Genomic DNA, 16922 nt, shown 5'->3' on the forward strand with positions numbered 1-16922 from the left:
AGCTGCCAGTGCAGGCAGCCAAGAAACCCCTCATGCCCACGGAATCCTTACAGCAGCTGGAGCCAGGAAAGGTTCCTTTAGCTTAACAACAAGGTGGCAGGCCTGGTTTACAGGTAGCAAAAGAGATTCAGGCAGAAAAGTAAAAAAGCTTTCAGGGAGCTGAACGTGGCTCCAACATTCAGCACCAACGTGATACCAAAGCTGGACTGTGGAATTCGCTCCTGCTCTCCAGGTCTTCCTCTCTGGAGCTTTGGTGTGAGTAATGTGGCCAACCAGAGGAGGATGAAGGAGTTCTCTAGTGACTGTGGCCTTTGTAGGGGCAGAGCCAGAGGACTGGGGCAGTGCTGGGGTGGGTTACACATCCCAGAGTTTTCCTGGGCTTCCAAATTCCTGCAGAGCCCTGATCTCTCCTCAGGAGGCCCTGCCTGGCTGGGCTGCCTTCCACTTCGAGCACAAGTCCTATGAGGAGAGGCTGAGGGAGCTGGGGCTGTTCAGCCTGGAGAAGAGGAGGCTCAGGGGAGACCTCCTCACTCTCTACAACTCCCTGACAGGAGGGGGGAGCCGGGGGGGGTTGGTCTCTTTTCCCAGGCAACCATCAGCAAGACAAGAGGGCTGGGTCTGCAGCTGTGCCAGGGGAGGGTTAGGTTGGAGATTAGAAAGAGTCTCTTTCCAGAGAGAGTACTCAAACATTTGAAGTGTTGGATTCTCCGTCCCTGGAGGTTTTTAAGAAGAGACTGGATGTGGCATCAGTGCCATGGGCTGGGAACCACAGCGGGATTGGATCAAGGGTTGGACTTGATGATCTCGGAGGTCCCTTCCAACCCAGCTGATTCTGTGATTTTGTGATTCTATGATTCACTTAGTGTGGTATGAGCTCCAAGCACTGAGCTGTGGGCACCCTCAACAGAGCACTGCCCACCCTCTCAAGCCTCTACCCTGCCTGCCTCTGTCTCTAGCTCTGTCTCTGAAGTTTATTAAAAAGGAAAAGTTCCAGATTGTCCCTTTTTCTACATTCTTGTACAAGACTCTGCCTGCTTTTCCATTTCCACCCAAGGGAACTTTGCAGTGAGATTCCCTGCAGAAGCCTGGCAGCTCCTGAGGCAGGCTGTGCTGGGTGTGTGCTCCTCCTCCAGCCCATGGCCAGGGTGCAGTGCCCTTCCCAGTTGACTCCTCAGCTTCTCTTTGCCCTCACTCTCTGCATGTTCTTCTCACAGTTGTCCTGACTCCAGTGTCTCTGTTCCTGTTTCAAACCACTCCAGACCAAACCTTTTCTCCCAGGGACACCTACTTTTATTTTGCATCTAATGGTGTCATGTTTCATTTGTAGCCACAGTTTTGAACCCCTGAGAACAGTGGGAACATTTTAAGTGGGGGCACTGCAGAGTCCCAGGGAATATTTTTAAGATGAAGAAAAGCACTCTAGAACAACACCTCATCTTCCTTTAAAATATTTGCCTGTTAAAATGACATGCACAGCTTTATGTGAATGCTAATTTTAGGAAAGGTTGTTTATGAGAAACACCAATAAAACCTTATTAAATCAGCTATTATTGAATTAATGGACTATTTTGATTCTGTCAGTACCTGAGAAGAGGTTTCAGAGAAAGGTTCATGAATATATTGTTATACCAGTCACACCTGAGGGAGCCTTCTTTAAATACACAGCCAATTACTGCAGATTATCCCTTTCCAAAAGGAAGGCCCTCCAGCTATATTTATTCCATTTTCCCTTATTTTTGCTGCATAAGCTCAAAGATTCTAATAAGTGGCCACTAGCAATGTATCTACTGTGGCACGAGGTGATAAATAATGTTTGGAGTCTTATTTAGTGTTTTACAGCCTATTTATCTTATTCCACAAAAGCTCAGTGTTCCAGGCTGTAAAATGAGAATCTATTTAGGTTTAACAGAAAAACTTGTGATACTTCCCAGCCAAAGATGTCTTGCTCTGATGCTTGAGGAGACAATCTCGATTCCCTGAGTTTCGCTCATTTTCTTTGAGTATCATGAAAAACCAACCTCAGTGATGGGAAAGGGCCCTGGAGGTCCTGGTGGGTGCCAGTTTTAAGACACAAATATCATCCTAAATTTTTGAGTGTTGGAACACATGAATATCTTCCCGATTTTTGTTTGTCCTTACGTGTTGGACCAGCAGAACAACTGTGTTTAGATAATGTGGACTTAAAGGCACCACATAGACCAGGATGGAGGTTCCTGCCTTGCTGTGGGAAAGATCCAAACACACAGTGGTAAATTCCTGTGCTAATCCCTGGTAAACAGCAGGTTTGGGTATCCTCCTCTGTCCTCATTTATGTGCCTCTGCCCTGGTGCTGCTTCAGGGACCCCCTGGTTGGTGAGGTCATGAAAATAAATTCACTTTTGGCACTTGTGGTTTTGTGCTTGTGCCTGCACCCCACCTGTGCTGGCTCGCAAATATATCAAGAATCACTGAATGCTTTGGGTTGGAAGGGGCCTTAAACATCATCTCCTTCCAGCCCCCTGCCATATATATCTCACCAGGGAAGCCTCAAATTGCAAAGGACTCTGGAAAGGCAAAAGTGATTTGACAGAATACACTTATAAAATCATGTCCATCGAGTCTAACAAATATAGACTAAATCTGCAGGGAGACTGACTTTTCAGGACATTCAAATGAAAGTGGCCCAGAGTTTCCAGCTGAGAAGTCCAGACATTATTGTTCTTCATGGCATGAGAGATTTCAATGGGCTGGAACCATTTAACCACTACCCAGCTGGATGCAGAGAGAACAAATGGCTGCTGCTGCATTTGTCAGGCTCCTGGTTCATGTGGCACTCCAGGAAAGCGTGGCAATGGAATATGGGCTGCAAACACAACCTGCAGGAACAGGACCACTGTGAGGAGTCAGCCACAATTCCACGGGAATTTCATGATCTCTTTGCAGTCCTAATTCAGAAATAATTCACTCTGGAAGGCCAACCAAGCTGAAAAGGAAGAGCAGATGGCTCACTTAACAGAGCAGAACATATTGCTGTGCTGAGCAGTAATTAATCCAATTGGAAACTCTTGCTCAGGCAATAGATGATCTCCAGAAGAAGAGCTGGGAGACCTGAGACCCTGACAACTGACAATGTGAATTGTTTGTCTGCTGTCCTTTACAAACCCCTCTGGGGTGGGTTGGCCCTGGCTGGACACCAGGAGTCCACCAAAGCCACCCTCTGCAACTGGACAGAGGAGAGAAAATGTAACCAAGGGTTCCTGAGTGAAGGATTAAGAGAGGTCATCTACCAATCACAGGCAAAACAGACTCAAAGTGTGGATAATTATTAAGTTTATTACTGACAGGATCAGAGCAGGAGAATGAGAAATAATATTCATCTTAAAAACACCTTGCCCCCACTCCTCCTTCCTTCCCAAGTCTTACCTCCTGTCCCCCAGTGGTGCAGGGAGATGGGAATGGGGGTCACAGTCAGTTCATCCCAGGTTGTTCCTGCTGCTGCTCAGGGAGAGGAGTTGGAGTCCTTCTCCTGCTCCCTTGGGGTCCCTCCCACGGGGGACAGTCCTTCACCAGCTTCTCCAGTGTGAGTCCATGCCATGGCAACAGTTCTCCAGGAGCTGCTCTCACTTTTCCACGGGGTCAGTCCTTCAGGCACAGCTCCAGGACCACAAGTCCTTCCAGCAAACCTGCTCCAGCGTGGGCTCCTCTGTCCAGGGGCTGCAGTCCCTGCCAGAAGCCTCCTCCAGAAAGAGTTTCCTACAGGGTCACAGCCCCCTTTGGGCATCCCCCTGCTCCCTGGGGGCTCCTCCCTGGGCTGCAGGTGGGTCTCTGCTCCATCATGGGCTGCAGTGGGGTCTCTGCACCCTGCTGCTCCTCCCTGGGCTGCAGGTGGGTCTCTGCTCCATCACAGCCCTCCCTGGGCTGCAGGTGGGTCTCTCTCTGCTCCTCCCTGGGCTGCAGGCACAGCTCCTCACCGTGGGCTTTCCCACGGGCTGCAGGGGAACCTCAGCTCTGGCTCCTGGAGCACCTCCTGCCCCTCCTTCTGCCCCAACCTTGGGGTCTGCAGGGCTGTTCCTCTCACATATTCCCACTCTGCTCTTCTCTGGCTGCAATTTCATCTGCATGATAACTTTTTTCCCTTCTAAAACATGCCCTCCCAGAGGCATTGCTGTCATTCCTGATGGGCCTTGGTCCGTCCTGGAGCCTCCTGGAATTGGCTCCATGGACATGGAGCTTCTGGCAGCTTCTCACCAAGGCTGCCCCTGCTGCCAAAACCTGGCCACACAAACCAAATAGCCCCTGCTAATTCAGGTAATTCACAGAGAAATAATCCAGATTTCATGTAAAAAGTATGGATATCTAACAATCTCTGAACAGTTGGAACAGAATGAAGGAGAAAGGATTTGATTCAGGAAAGAAGTGATGGGCTGAGTAGCATGACCTTTCCCACTCCTTATCCTCATTCCATGGAAACTGTAAGTAGAGCTAATCAACTATAGGTAAAACACATATACCAGCTCAAAGGGGAATTAAAAAACACTGACATAAAATGTGTTTAATAGAATCACAGAGTATCCTGAGTTGGAAGGGACCTAAAAAGGACCAACTTCTGGTTCTGCACAGGACATCTCAACAATTCCACCATGTGCCTGAGAGCATTACAGAAATAAAAATCTATTTATTATTATTATTGATATTATTATTATTAGCATTATTACCTTTATTATTATCTTTATTATCTTTAGTTTACAGAATAATTCACGCAAAATGACTTCCACAAAATAACATCATGCCCACAAAATAAGGAGGAGGAAATTGGTTTTCTTTCTCATTTATTCCAATTCTTCTTACAGTCCAGCTGACAGAAACATTAAACCCACCATGTCCCTGAGGGCACCAGAAAGCCCCTGGGGGCTTCCCTTTATTTTCCCTTATTTATCCTTTGGTGTAGGAAAGATGGATAAATAAGATGACCTCTGGAATTCCCCTCAGTGGCCTTTCCAACTTCACATTGCAGCCTTTTTTTCCCCTCTCAGTTGTTACAGAACTGTGGTGCATATTCTAGTCCATGTGAGTTGTTATTTATTATTTTAATGATTTTTAGGTGCCTAATCCAAAATAAAAATATTTCTTTCTCCAGTACTCTTTCCCAGTAAAGGAGTGTGGCTCTGTGGGGAGGAAGGCAATGTGAAAAATGAGAAAAACAAGATTTTTGTCCCCATTTTCATCAGGCAGCGAGGTACATGTGACACAGCTTGGCCTGCAGCTGTATTTGCCCCAGTGGGAAATGAAAGCTGGATCAGAACCTCAGCTGAAATAACAATAAATAGCATAAAAGTGATTTTAGAGATGTCATAATGATTCACATCAACTGAATAAAGAGGTTCACATGTTGTGTTGATACCTCAGGCAGTTGGATGAGGGAAGAGATGAAACACAGGGTGCCTTTGCCACAGAGCTGATCCACTTTGCTCCAGACATTCCCACAGCACTGCTTGGGAGCACGGGGAGGTCCCGGCTCAGGGAAGGGTCCCTTTCCTCAGGAAAGGAACTGCAGGGCCTGGTGCCCTCAGGGCTCGGAATTGCCACCCAGAGCTCCAGACCAGGCTGAGAGAACAAGCTCAGAGAAGGTTCAGCAGCAGGTCTGGCTGCTCTTTGCAGCTGCCTCCTGGAGACATCGGTGCAGACAGAGCCAGGACCTCCTCAGGTGCCCTCAGCACCAGTGTGAGAGGCCACACAGGTGAGTTGCAGCACAGGAAATGTCTTGGATAGAAGGAATATCCTTTTTATCCACCATGTGAATGCTCAAACACTGCCACGGGTTGTCAAGCGAGGCTTTGAAATCTCCACCCCTGGGAGATCTCCACCCCTGGGAGATCTCCACCCCTGGAAGATCTCCGTCCTTGGGAGATCTCCACCCCTGGGAGATCTCCACCCCTGGGAGATCTCCGCCCCTGGGAGATCTCCACCCCTGGGAGATCTCCGCCCTTGGGAGATCTCCACCCCTGGGAGATCTCCGCCCTTGGGAGATCTCCACCCCTGGAAGATCTCCGTCCTTGGGAGATCTCCGCCCCTGGGAGATCTCCGCCCCTGGGAGATCTCCGCCCCTGGGAGATCTCCACCCTTGGGAGATCTCCATCCCTGGGACATCTCCATCCCTGGGACATCTTCATCCTTGCAGATATCCCTGCCTGGAATAGGAAAGGCACTGAGGAGCCCTCTGTGACTGGAACTGGTCCAAATGAGAGGGGTGGTGTAGAGGACACTCAGAGTCTCACCCCACCCCACCCACGTCCCCAGCTAGGGAAGGTCACCCATGTGGAAGGGACTGAGCCCTTTGGGTGGAGGTTAATTTTGGTTTGCCTTTATTTATTCTGATTTTTTAAGTACCCACGGTGTTCTATAGAAATGCTGTTTCATGGAGCCACCTCACACCTATTTGACATTTCTTTCCTTGCATTCAGGTGGTCCCTCAGAGAGGAACAAAGGGTTTGGTCTTGTTTCTGGTAAGATGAGGAGAAATGGCCTCAAGTTGTGCCAGGGCACGTTCAGGGGGGATATTAGGGAAAATTTCTTCACTGAAAGAGTGGTTAAACACTGGAAGGGGCTGCCCATGAGGTGGTGGAGCCCCCATCCCTGGAAGTGTTCAAAAAATGAGTAAAGGTGGCACTTGTCAATATGGTTTAGTGGCCATGGTGGTACCTGGACAAAAAAAAGTTGGACTTAAAGGTTCTATGACTCATAGTGTTTAAGAAGAATTTTGATCCATAATATATCGACGGTATGAAAATAATATTGTATTGCTTGTTAATTCCTGTGTCTCTACAGAGCTCACAGAAAAGCAAAGTACGTTTTTGTAACATTATTCAGGTGGTTTCTTTACATTTCTCTGAACTCAAATGTAAATGTTCCCTCACATACCTAATTGTGATTTAAAAAAGAAACGGATTTCAAAGGCCAGAATCCAGTGCAGGATGATACACGAATTTTTCCTCCCATCTGTGATTTCACCCAGGAGTCAACCCCACTAATTATTAACAAAGGATTTCTCAAGTTAATCATCTTCTTAGAAGACTTTTGGGACCTTAACCGGTGTTTACTGCGGGGCCTTTTGAAATGCAAATCACTTCTGCAAACTTCAGAAAGCCCCAAACTCGATTTGGATTCATTTGTAAGTAGTTAAAGATCAAAGTCCCTCCGTCTCAGAAAGAAGATACAAAGTCTTTTTTTTTTTTTTTACAAAAACACCGATTTATTTTCCCCACAAACTTCCACAGAACTGTTTGCTCTCATACTTTTTGGTGCCTGCGAACAGCAGTCAGAAATACTTGGGGCTGTTTGTCTAAAGATTAATGAGTCGTGAGATGCATTTCTTTATTTCATAACCTTTCCTATCGCAGGAGGTCACTCAATCTGCGCAGGTGACAGCTTTTGGATGGAACTTCACCCCATTCCAAAGGGTGCCCCACAGTAAATTACACAGCTTGTTCTTTTTCGGGGCACTGCTGTCAGTGTTTGTCATCTGTGGCTTTGCTGTAAACCAGCAGCCCTATTTGTCAGGGAGGAAAAAGGCTCTGTGGTGGAGCCCCTTAAAAAACTCTCATGGCCTACTTTTTCAGGAGTGAAGTGTCTGAACTTATCTATTACACCAAGTCAGGAGGAACTGTAGCTGCTCCAAAATACATGAAGTCATTTTTTTCCCAGTTCCCTATTTGAAACTATTCCATCAGTTCCTAACATGCATTATAGAAATTATTCCAGACTGGGAGTTCTGGTGCCATAATTTCAACACACTCGTAATATTATAGTCACAAATATAATGATTTAGCTGCTGGTACATTGATTTTCCAGCTTCTTTTTCACTCTTTACACTGGAAAGGAATAGCTATGAAGTTCCTTATGTACAGTGTAGAAACAACTGAAGTTATTTGTAACTGTTGTAACACACAAAGGTACCTCCTGCTGGACCTGAAAGAATGGTTTGGGTTGGAAGGGACCTTAAAGCTCATCCAGTTTTGCCAAACTTCAGCAAACCCAGTTTCTGGTGTGTTTTTTTTTTTTTTTTTTTTACAGCTTAACTGAAAGGGAAAATGGAAAATACCAGTAATTTAATTAAAAAAAAAAAAAAAAAAGACGTGAAAAGTCATTTTAAAGCCCAGTTTATCCTAAGTAAAACTCAGTTACTCAAATACTAAATGAGAGAGTGTATTTTTTTAAAGTCTTGACCAAGCCAAACTCAGTAGATAAAGCCAGCAAGTGTTTCAGGAGGCTTTACAAAAGTCAGGTCAGAGCCCAGACAAGAAAAGAAAGGAATATAAAGCAGGGGTCATTCCCATGCACGGATAGGAGTCCTAATTAACTAGTACTAGAGAGCATCCCTAACTTTCCTGCTGCAATAAATGGGCACAGATCCACCAAAGCCAGCACACCTGTGACATTTCCACTGGCACAATATCTGACCCACATACCCACAGGTTCCTTCAAACTCATTTTGCCCTGTTAACTGCATCATTGCCATCCTTCCTGCTGCTCCATCCTCCCACCTCCCTGCTTTTTTCATATTAACCCCCCTTGCAATCCATATTTACCTTCCTCACCGGGGGACAGAGCAGGTGGATTAGCATGATTCCAAAGAGATAACAGCAGGGACCCCTCTCCTTCAAAGAGATTAAAAATGGTGCAGCAGAGCTGGAAAGATATTTCTAAAAATCCAAGAAAAGACAGTTAGTGCTCAGCATGGGGGTGGGGAGGGTGGAAAGGTTAATACACTGCACAGAACCATTGCTTAAATTAAATGTGTCCTTTGAGTGATCTCTCACACTCAGACACGCTGGATACCATCTCAAATTGCCTCGGTCTTGCTTTTTTCTTCTCTCCTCTTTTATCCACTCAGAGAGTCCTGACTCCTGTCAAAGGAACCTGACAGAAAGCCTGAACTCCAAAGCTTCTCACAAAGAGCTCAGATGAGCTTTCTCCCTTTCCTCCCCCCACTCCCCCCATTTTCTGCTCACACCTTGACTGCAAACTGCCAAATTCCCAGGAGAAATGCTCAACCACAGCCCTCCAGAGGGAAAAGAAGCACCTGAGACACCAGGGAGCAGGGGAAGAGAGCAAAGGAGGGAGAGGAGAAGTGAGCAAAGCTTGCTCTGAGTGCAGAGGTGATAAATGCTCAGCTGAGCCTTGTTACTGAGCCACGTGGCAAATTAGTGCCTGGAAAGAGTTTTTTCTTAATAGGAAAACGTTGGACAGCTTTTGTGCAGTGACACTGGGGAGGAAATGACTCAATGCTCTCATTGCTTCCCAAAACTGGAGAGCTCAGCTCAAGCAGCAGTGAATTCTCAGCGTGTGTCTCTCTCCCCTTCTCCCTCTTCTCATTCCCCTTCTCCCATTATCACACAGAGGTATCAGAATTATGGAATGTCCTGAGCTGGAAGGGACACACAAGGACCATCCAGTGTGACCCCTGGCCCCGCACAGACACCCCAAAAATCCCACCCTCTCCCTCAGAGCGTTGTCCAAACCCTCCTGGAGCTCTGGCAGCCTTGGGGCTGTGCCCACTGCCCTGGGGAGCCTGGGCAGTGCCAACCACCCTCTGGGGGAAGAACAATTTCCTAGTGTCCAGCCTAACCCTTTCTTTGTACAACAAATGGGGGGATCACCTCTTCCTGGGCACTCTTCACAAGCAAAAGGAACTGTGTTCTTATTTATTCCCAAACTTGGGGAGCTCGTTAAGCTGCATAAGATGGGGTGTTATGCTCAGGTGAAAGTCTGCAGCCCATATCTACAAAACACGCACTTGTTTTGGGGCCTGTTACAGTGGAACATTTCAAATTTTATTAAATATGAACCCAGGGAGTGAATGCTTTGGAATCTTAGCCTGAAAGGCCACAGGGTCAGGCAAACAGGAGCTTGGAAGAAGTTAGGAATGAACTTCCTAGATAGACTCCCCGTGGGCATCCAGGAGGAAGACATCTGTGCCACAGGAGGCTCCTCAACTTGTAGGACTTCTGAGGATTTCAAAACTTCACACCACAGCTAGAGAGTCAAGGCTAATTACAAACTGACAAACATCATAACGTCCAATTGCTGGGATCTGAACGGAATAATCCATCTCTAATTCCAGAAAATTGCCATGCTTACTCAAGATAATTAAATATTATGTGCATGTATAATTAATAGTTGTCTGAGCCACCCAGAACAACAAATCCATCTTCACTACAGTTTAAAAACACAGGGTTTGGAGTGGAAACTGGTGGATGCAACAAAAACTGAGGGATGCCATCACAATGATTGCATCAATCCAATTCTTTAGAAGTTCTTGGCACTGGGAAACTCTGCTTTCCATGGAATTCAATGGCAAAAATCCACGTGGGATTGACAAAGGATGCTGACAGTACACACTTTGAAAACTCCATCCTGATGTTCCTTCCGGGCTCCCACAATGGGAATTTTCATCCACAAGGGCTTAGTTATGAGGGATTTTATATTCCAGCTCTTTCCAGCTTTGGAATAGGTACAAATGCTGGACATGTATTCCTGGGAAACACACCTGATCCAGCCATCCACACTGATCAAGTTTTAAATGGGCTTTCAGTGCATAAAGATTAATATTTCACTCTAATTATTTGTTCCAATTAAATGCAGCATGATTAAGTGACATTTTCCCCTGTGAAACTAAACTGCTTTTTTTAAAAAAAAAAAAAAAAGTAATGATAAAATTAATTAAGGGAGGTTTGACTTGCTTATTTTGCCATTTCAACTGCTCTCCTTTTTCAGTTGCTAATCGAGGACTCGAATTTCTCCACTATTGCACACTAAAGAGGTAAATGAAAAGAAAAAGGAATACTGTTTTCCACAAGATCTAAAAATAGAGAGAAGATATTCAGAGAGTTAAGACTAATAATAGCTCCTGTTGACTCGGTCACCAGCTTTAAATTTGACAATAAGTGCTGAATATTTGTTTATGAAAGACATTAGATACAGCAGCAGAAAGAAACAGACTGTTTATTGTTAATTATTTGAAATTTCCGTGAAACAAAAGTTGAGTAGCATGAAAGGTGCTTTAAAAGAAAAACATTTTCTTGGTGTTTTTCTTATGCAAGAAAGCTGATTTTTGAAGAACTCTCAGATCCATGTTTTTTCTGGGAGATTCTGACTCCTGACCATGCAAAGCAGCAAAGTGGCTCTTGAAAAGAACTTTTCCAGCTGAGAAGTTCCAACTTGCTGTGGAATTCCCTTCCCTTGGATATTCATTATCTTCTGGCTGATATTTTTAAACCTGCCTGTGGGATTCGGATGCCCAATTGCTATTGAAATTAAAGTGGGAAATGAGCAACCAAATTAATTAATCGAATTAAAATTAATGAGAGCTGGGCATCCATATCCTTAAGGCAAGTTTTCAAATTCCAGCCAGTCAAGTTTCAGGACAATTCATAGATTTTAGGACATAAATATATACTTTGGATGTGCATTGACCTACAGGAAATAGGGGAAGGGGTTTCTGCCAGACATGTGAAAACAGTTCTGATTGAAATATCTCCAAACACTGACCAGTGCTAAAAAATGGCAGAATTAAACCCCATATATATCTATATGCACATCCCAGGCAATGGCTGTTCATAATTCAGCATAATTCCAGATAATAAGAGCTATCAGAACATGATTTAGAGCTGTAGTTTGATTTTTAAAGAGGGATTGTCATAATATATTTAAACATTAGTATATACAATCATTCAGAACTTCCCCCAGATTTCCCTGTCATTTCAAACATTATTATTTTATATTTCTAGAATAGATCAATCACTTCCATTTAATATATTTAAAACTACTGATTTTCCCCCTCATGGCAGGGCATAAAAAACCCAGTCCACAGAGTTTATGGGTCAGCAAAAATGGCTAATAACACAAATGATGGATTTATGTGAGCTTTGAAAGCAGAATTTGGGTCTCCCAAAAGTATTTATACTTCTGCTGACAACTGAGATCACACAGCAATAGAAACAGCAATACCTGTGGCAGCCTAATGGATTCACTTTTACTTTGTTTTGCAGTTTTTAGAGCGAACTTTCATTTACTGAAAGACTTTAAACTGGGTTTTTTAGTAGCCAACTTTTGTTTTTGCTGTAGTGAAGAACTTCTGTGTGCTCAGGGGTCTCACCACCAGTCAGCCAATGATTAAAACAAAGGCACTTCTTGGAGAAGCAAAGATGTCACAACTCACTGACACAAACAGAATTCTTTCAAGAGCTGAAGGTATGGCAAGGGTAAAAACTGCATTATATCAAAGACCAGAACTTTCTATCAGATAAAGGAACTGCTATTATATTTACTGAAGTAAATATAATAGTTGGACTGTCTTGACACTGACACTTCTCTCTCTGGGTGGAATTTTCCCTCATGCCTTTCAAAGAGTCTGTTAATCCCAAATATATATAACCCAAAGTGCACCTTGGCAAAGCAGCTCCAGCTGAGTCACTGCATGGCCCAAAATGCTGGATGTGCCCACAGCTTGTCCTGGATCCCTGGGAGTGTCCAAGGCCAGGTTGGACGGGGCTTGGAGCAACCTGGGCTAGTGGAAGGTGTCCCTGCCCATGGCAGGGGGTAGAACTGGATGGGCTTTAAGGTCCCTTCCAACCCAAACCATTCAGGGATTCTCTAATTCCATGACCAGTTCTTGTGCTCTGGAGCTGCTTGGAATCAGAGCTGAAAGAGGGAAGGGATTATTCGGATTATTATTGTCTTATTATGATTGTATTTTATTATTGTTTTACTATTGTATTATTATTTTTGTTATTATTCCATCTGCAGATACTCCAGTGCTGTACAAAGAGGGCACTAATTATCCCAATAGATAAAGAGAGTTAAAATGCTAATTGCAAGTTCATTGTCCAGGACATTTTCCTGTTTCTATGCCATTGAGTCAGTGGCCTGGTGCAACATGGAATCCTGGAATGGTTTGGGTTGGAAGGGACCTCAAAGCTCATCCAGTGCCACCCCCTGCCATGGGCAGGGACACCTTCCACCAGCCCAGGTTGCTTCAAGCCCCGTCCAACCTGGCCTTGGACACTCCCAGGGATGCAGGTACTTCCCTTCCTGCTCCGTGGAATGTGAACCCAACAACTGCTGGTGGAAGAAATAAAAGTTAACAAAATTATGAGGGTTTGGGGAATAACCAGCAAAGACACAAAGGTTATTCCCAGTCCTGTGCTGGCACATCACTCTTGGCCACATCCCTGTGTTCACTACCCTGAAACTTTCCCAGCTTCCTCTCGTTCTGCTCCACGATTTATTAGCTCCTCTCTGATTTATCACCACGCACATCTAAACAAGAAGTTGTGTCACATTAAGCACTTTACAGGATTTACATGATACACCCATTACTGGAAGTGTTGAGTGTCATTAATAAAACTGCTGCTAATTTTAAATAAACTCCACAGTTTCACAGAGGAACAGGCGCAGATATAAAAGCTGGGAAAAAAAATCAGATTTATAATGTCATAAAGGACAATTACTGAGAACATTATCAAGGCAGAATTTCTACTCTGGTCTCTGTAATTAGTGCCCAAGGATCTATTTAAAACTCCTGCTTCCTCTAGGTAACAAAGCAGTGGTTCAGAGGACACACAGCACAACTCATTGGTGTAGGCAGTGCACTCACAGGTCAGGTGTGGTTTGGATGATGGTAAGAGGTTCACAGTGGGGTTTGGAGCTTTTTATAACATGGTGATTGCCACATATGTTTTACTGCAATTATGAAATGGCTCTTTAAATATTTATGCACTCTAAAGCACTTTTCCCCAGCAAATACAGACTGTGTACAGAAGAAAATAAAGATACAGCTCAAATGAAAGGCTGGGAAGCAGTGCCAAGGGAAGGGCACTGGGGGTCCTGAACTTCAATGATCCTGATGGATCCAGCTCAGGATATTCTATGATTCTTCAGTGCTAGAGAGCTAGAAAATAAATAGTATCCCAAACAGCTTCCACCTACAGCCTCAGTTTCCATCAAGCCCAAAGTTCTTTTGTTTTGTTTTGTTTTTTTTTTAGGACTCCCTGCACAGGAAATGTTGACACCCACCGACTGCAAACTCCAAAAAAAGCCTGGCAATTGTCAGATTTAATAATCTAAGAAGAAAGGTGCCAAGCTTTCTCCTTCGAAGCTCTGCAGTTGTATTCCCAAGTTGTACTCCTGAGTCGTTGAGGATGTTCTTTACAGGGCAGGTTGACTTGGCTGGGCACCGAGGTGGATTTTATGTGTGATGTTAAGAAGAGGGGAAAATTACATTCTCAGCCAGTTCACATCCCCACTGCTCTAAATTCCTGGGAGATACTGGCAGGGCAAGGATCTACAACAGCAGCATCTCCTGGGAAAGCTGCAGTTAAGTGTCTCTGGATGTTAAAATGTTCCCATCCAGCTGGATCTGTGGGGATGACACCGGCACTCACTGAGCTGCTACAAACCTCCAGAGACCTTTATTTACTGCAGCATTATTCCTCCTGGAGCCCGGATAATTGGAGCAGTGCAATTTATAGTGTGGCTGACAGCACTCAGGCGTGTCGGGGTGTTAGAGAGGACTTCTGACGTGACCTATCACTAAACTGTTTGTATTTGAGGAGAGGTTAAAGCCAAGTCCAACCTACATCCTCCCTGGAGAGTCTGATGCCACTTTCCAAACCATATTTCACCCTTGCTGTGAACACCAGGTGATTTACTCACAGCACGTGCTCTTCAAATATTTCTTCCCAGCTGTTTCAGATGCCCCTGGAGCTTTTCCATGAGCAAACCCGAGGCACTGGGCTTGGGAAACCACCCCAAAATCCCTGCAGTGGCCACATGAGAAAGCTTTTCCTTCTCGTTGCTCACAGGCTCTCTGGTCCTGTGCTCTGAGGGCAGTTTGGGTTGAGTTTGGGATATTGGGCAGGATGGAACCTTCGGACGAGGTTTATCGGTCGATTAACCTCGTTTATCAGGGTTTGATAAACCTTGTTTGCTGAGCCAGGAGGTGCAGAAAGGACCCCCTGCCTTTCCAAACTCCTTCTCTGAGAACAGTCTGGGTGCAGCTGGATCCAGTCCCAGTCCAAGGCCTGGTCCATGGTTTATGTTTAATTGAACCTTCACACACCTTTGTCCTGCAGGATTAAGGATGGAAACCCAAACATAATTATATAAATAAAAGAAATTGTTTATTTAAATTGATGACGATGATTAAACTAAAATATCTTAATCAGGATTATTTACTACACAGCACAGGTAGCTCTGAGCACAGTGAAGCAGTGAAGGAATGATCTTAAAGCCAGAAAAACAATTATTAAGTAGAGATGGATGTCACTCACCCATCCCCATGACTCTCATGTCAGTGTATCAGTCATTCCACTCTGCAAAACCACTCATATTAAAGTTAAAAACCTTGTTAAAGGGTGAACACTGAGAATTAGTCTGCAGTCTGAATTTCCCAGAAATTCATTTGAATAACAAGTGCTTAATATTTAAAAATTCCAAGGAAACTACTCAATAGGGGAAAGGCTGAGTCTGGATTTCGCTTCACATTAGCAGATTTTTTTCCCAAAACCAAGACCAAGAAAAAAGCCTCAAATTGACTAATAATCATTAATCACCAGTGCCTGGAACCAGCTAAGAGCCAGAAAACAGTCACCTGAAAGAGCTTCCCTTGGTCTCAATAAAAAAACCTAATAAATAATGATTTTCCCAACATTTTCTGTTCACAAGGTTATTCAGTAGTCAGTCATTTATTTCCCCTTCACTGTCACCTGAGACACAAGTTTGGTGTGAGACAAAAAGACTTTATAAATGTATTTTTATTACACAAAAGGCTCAGAAAACCCCAGACTTGCTGTGCAAATGCTGTAGGTTTTCACACTGTCACTGTCTCTAAAAATTTACGAGCTCAACATAAGGAAAAGTGTAATGAAATATTTCGTATGAGACCATGTCACTGAAACTGTGATTTTTATTTTAAAAATAGTACTTCAGGAAGCAGGTGAAGTTAAAGATAATCACAGTGTTCAAGTTAAATTTTTTGTTCTAGGAAGCAAGAGCAATGGAAACTCTCTTAGACTTTTATTTTTATACAAGTCAGATATTTGTGGTTGAAATTTCCCAAATGTAATAAAAAGGGATAAAGTCAAAAAGCAAAATTAGGAATAAAATTCAATTGTTAAGATGAATCTAATTCTCCTTTAGGTTTTTGTTTGGTTTTCCTCCTTTCCCAAAGATTCTCACCTTGCTATTCCATGATTTTTCACTCGAGCCAATGAGCCAGAGCAAGCTTTACTTTACAATCCTTCTAAAATCTTTGGAGCCTCAGAAAATTCCAGCCACAGGTGTTGAGCAACTTGCCCAAGGTCACAGAAGAAACTAAGAAATTATCTGAGTCACAGTCCAACGGCTTTGACCTCCTCCCTCAGTAGACCTCATTAATAAAAGCTGAATTACATTAATAGAAATTAATTTCGGCCAGGCTGGAGTTGAGTTTGATGGGAATACGCCACCACTGGTTCTCCATGGAATTTCTAAGCCTTAACCATAATATATGTGTGGAAGGCTGTGACACTGGGGCAGGGAAAGGACCCACATGAGCACTGTTAGGAGAGAAAAATGAAATATGTGGGTCAGGAGGCACCCGGAGACAAAGGAGTTTTTGTGTGCATTTGGACCATGCAGGGGAAGCTTCAGGGTTGTTTTATTAGGCAGGACATTTATACAGGACCTCTCCTGTCTGATAATTAATGAGTTTAGGACAACTGTGGTTTAACAGCTGAAAATCACTCACGGAACCACGGAATATTCTGAGTTGAAAAGGACCCACAAGGATCATCGAGTCCAACCCTGCTCAGCATCCTTTTACAGTGTGAAGCTCCTGTTTCAGCTTCTCTTCTCCTTTTTCTCTCAGCCTTTTCCACTCAGAAATACACATTCAGTGCCAATTA

Source organism: Pseudopipra pipra, chromosome 9, assembly GCF_036250125.1.
Source record: "Pseudopipra pipra isolate bDixPip1 chromosome 9, bDixPip1.hap1, whole genome shotgun sequence".
Taxonomy (NCBI): Eukaryota; Metazoa; Chordata; class Aves; order Passeriformes; family Pipridae; genus Pseudopipra; species Pseudopipra pipra.